The following is a 4,337-nucleotide window of genomic DNA, read 5'->3' as shown; positions in this document are numbered from 1 at the left end:
AAATGCAAAACCAGCATTTGAAGCTATATTTCAGCATGAACTGCATCCTCACATCCATTTTTGGACGTGAGGATGCATTTGACACAAAAAAAGTGCACAAACATACAGGCTCCACAAACAGCAGTGCTTGCATTCATGTGTACACTCTCTAAAATAATAATAATAATAATTTTAAAAGCTCCCATATCTCGAAAAATGTTGGTTGTGATTGAAATTCTGTGATGCTGTCAATTCCCACAGATCCTTAGGCATGGGCTACTACTACTACTCATCCATCCAGAACAAAGCTGGACTCAACGGACTAGGAGCAGGAGTTCAGATCCAAATAGCACTAGAACTACTTGGTGGATTTTAATGTGGTCAGCAGTTGTGGATGCTGGGTTGCCTCCTCCAGCTGCCTCTTCAACTTCTCTGGCCAGCAACATTTCAATAAAGATTCACATCAGACTTGCCCCAGCAGTTTGATCTGGATCACAGTCTGTTGACCTGTACCGGTAAACAGGTCGTTTCTTTGTCAAGAGGCTCTGCCGCAAGGTACTGGTCAGGTATTTATGGAGAGTGTTGGACAATCACAGGATGCGTGTAGACTGTATGGCCAAGGATGCAGGGGCCACAAACGACAGGAACTTCTCAATGGCTGCTTCAAGCTGCCTCAGTTGGTATGTGCATTGAGTTCGAGACTGCAGGTCACTTCTCAAAGGGATGCAGATTACATGTGACAGATGATATGTGAAAATTCTGACAGAGCAACCATGACAATCTCAAAGGCTAAAATCTAACACCTCCACCCACAGGAACATAGAAATAGGTGAAGGAGGAAATGAAATAAAAAAGTGGGGACTCGCAGTTTGGTACAGAATTTGTGCACCTCAGTACAAAATGACATACCATTTTAGGATGCCACACACATGTAGAATCAAAATGGACTCCTCCATGCACTCTCAAGCACACAGAGAGACACAGATCTTATATGTCTCCACAATATTCCACACATATGGAAGCAAAGAACCTCAGTTAAGGGTGACTGGACGACTATATGCACAGGGAAGGCATCTATCTCTGAAAGGTATTTGGAAAAAGGCCTGCTCCTTAACTACTAATCGGGCTCCACCACTGCAAGTCCCTCAAAGGCCAGGTAGGAAGGCCAGTTACCACTTTATAAAGAGATGTGCATTTCAGGTGTCTCTTTGATCTCATAGCACATTTCTGGGGCCCCGTTCCAACAAACAGAGAGAAGCATGCTAGGCTTGCATGATTGTTGAGCTTACCAATGGAAACATGACATCAATGTTAACAGAGCTACAGAGAATAAGGAATTATGGACCTCTTGAGCAATGAAGTGGACATTCTGTCCAAACAGCAAGCACCTCTAGCTTCCATTGAATTGGCCTCTAATATGGGAGTGTGGCTCATCATTTAACACCTGAACCTTTTCCAGTTCACTCATTCAGTGATGATTCCACTAAAACAGTCTCTTTAGCACTCTGGTATGTTTTCACAGCTGCTACCACTTATCATTTTGGGTAGTCATTACCTAAGATACACTTGTTGGTCAATTCAATCCTGTGAACCTTATTCATTGTAAAGATACCTCAACTGAAGCATTCATTCCAATCTGACCATGAGGCTGTTGACTGTGACAATCACTTGATTTAGAATTTGCACTGTCTGCACTTGTTTGAACTCAACGGTAACTCCACTAAAACCACTGTGCCTCAGAGGGGTTCCTGCAGTCCTGTTCTGTCCGATAGAAGATCCTCAGGGTCAGTTTGTTGTTCAGAATGATCCACCTCTTGATAGTCCCAAGCCAGAATTGCTGTGATAGAACAGGTCAGTGGGATGATCAAGTGAGGGAAGGGTAGGAAAGGGACTGAAGGGAGACCTGGAATAACACAAGAAATCATAAATAATTATTAATCGAGTCTATCACACATTATGGTAATACCACAATATATAAACTAACCATGTGATGCAAACTATTTATACCTGTAATAAAAATAAATATGCAGCCAGAAGTGTTCCACATTAGTCTGTGGCTCCTGTGTAGAAACCCCAATCCCTCCATTACTTCTGCTGTGTTAGAACATAGAAAAGAGCATGCATATGATAACCAGATAATGTAAAACTTCATTCTCCGTTTCTCTTTTCCAAAAATCTGTTATCTAATCTATATGAACATATACCCTTAATAGACTCCACTAGTCATCACAGGGTTTGAGCGTAGTCCTATACCGCTCTATCAATCACCCCTGTTTATAGAGTCAAAGAAAAACAGTAGATTTTAGAATAGGTTCCAGGTTTGTGGTAAATAATATATTCCAAACGAGTATATATATGGAGCCTTTGAATAGTAGCGCTTATACCACGTATATACCAATATGTATCAAACTGCCTCAATGTTTATAGCAACACAACCAATAATGCCACAGTAGCGGAAGGTAATGGCAGTCTTACGATCCACTCATTCTTAGATAAAGCTAATATTCCCTCAGCAAGAGCCACAGGACTGTAGCTCGCAAACGGAGGGCAATCTCAATAAATTGTCATAGCCTTATGGTGGGGGAAAATCAGATCGTCTTTCATTGCGCATGAGCCAATGACAGCTCGCCAATGGAAGAAAGACTGGCTACCATGTGCACACAAAGCGAGAGTCTATGAAAATATAAGCGGTGCGTAGCACCCTTATCAGACAAGAAAACCAGAACCACTTAGCCAGCACGCAACTCACATTATCCCGAATTTCCGACCATATAGCACAGTCCGTCTTCCGGTTTATGGACTGCTCTGCCCTCATGTTGTGCGTCTGCTACCAAGGAATTATGGGAATTGCAGTCCCATTCCGTGCCGTGAAGTCTTCCGGTACACGTCTTTTCCCGCAGTGACATAGATCGCTTCCCTATGGTTGAAGGGACGTACAAGTTTTCTCGATTCAGCGCTCATGACATATTCACACAATATTTATTGGGATAAGCTATTCCTCCCAAGTGAAGTGGAGCACAATCTACCTTCTTTGTTGCCATTCATGATGATACTGCAATTCTCAGAAGTCAACTGAGATTTGGGCTTGGGCTCACCTCAGTTTTTCTACCCTGGCTACCTACAAGCGATAGCGCACATATTTCAAAAACACTTTACATGATAGTTTTACCGATTTAGTGCCATATTCTGATCTAGTTCGGAAAGCATACCGAATGACTCGGGTCCGGAATGCTTTCCATACGACTCAAGTCGGGGAAGTCCGACCGAACGAGTATGATGCATTTGAATGCATCCAGATACGATTCGGTCGGACTCCCATTGACTTAAATGGGAGCCTGTGTACCGAATGCGTACACAGGCTCGCATTGACAAAAGGGGTGGTTGGGGATAATCGTAAACTGAATCAGAAAGGTTGTCCGAATCGTTCATCGTACTTGCTTGCTTGGAAAACCTAGTCCGAAGAGCTGTGCAAATCTGCTCCGGAAGGCTCTATCTCTCCGAATGCCTTCCGGACCCGATTTGGTCTGCGCTAAGGTTTCCCAGGCATCATACTTGGTCATTCGGAACTGTGAACAATTCAGGTGGAAACAAAGGCTTCGGATCTGTTTAGGCAATTCCAAATCCGATTCGGAGCCCTTCCGACTGAGATAGGAATCAACCCCTTAGAGACCAAAACCTGAATGTGCATATTGCATAAGATGAACAAAGTGATACAGCAATAGAGACAAGTGAAGTAACAGCACCGTAAAATCATGTTTGAAAGAATTAGAAAAGGAGAAAATATATTGCTAAATAGTTATAACACTTATTTATAGATTTTATTAACAAGACTACTCATGAAGTGATGTTTCACTTTTCACGTACTGATAAAAACAATTGACTCTAATTATGAGGCCTAACAGTTCTATTGCCTTTCATTGCAAATGCAATTATGAATAGATTGTGGTACAACTATGTAATAAAATTACTTAAGAAATTGAAACTTACAGGTGTGGTAGTAGAGTCCTAATGACTATAAAAATTTGGATACCATTTTAGGAAAATGGTTTTTAAGAATAATTTACATGTATGGATGTTGAAAATTTGTGGCAGTAGGCCATAGCTAAAGCTTACTAATTACGTGTAGTAATACATTGGTGAAGCCTTTATTATTCTTCACTTATTATGAAATGATGATTCCCTGCAATATATTGATTCCAATTAAGTTGAATTCATTTAAAGCTGATGTATACATTTTAAGCTTTAACCCCTTCAGTGCCCATGACGAGATAGTCTCGTCATGGAGCGCGGTTGAGCTGTGCCCATGACGAGACTATCTCGTCATGAACCCCGCCCGCTAATTCAACGCCCGGCACAGG

This window comes from Triturus cristatus, chromosome 6 (assembly GCF_964204655.1).
Source record: "Triturus cristatus chromosome 6, aTriCri1.1, whole genome shotgun sequence".
Taxonomy (NCBI): domain Eukaryota; kingdom Metazoa; phylum Chordata; class Amphibia; order Caudata; family Salamandridae; genus Triturus; species Triturus cristatus.
Note: the sequence above shows the minus strand (reverse complement) of the source record.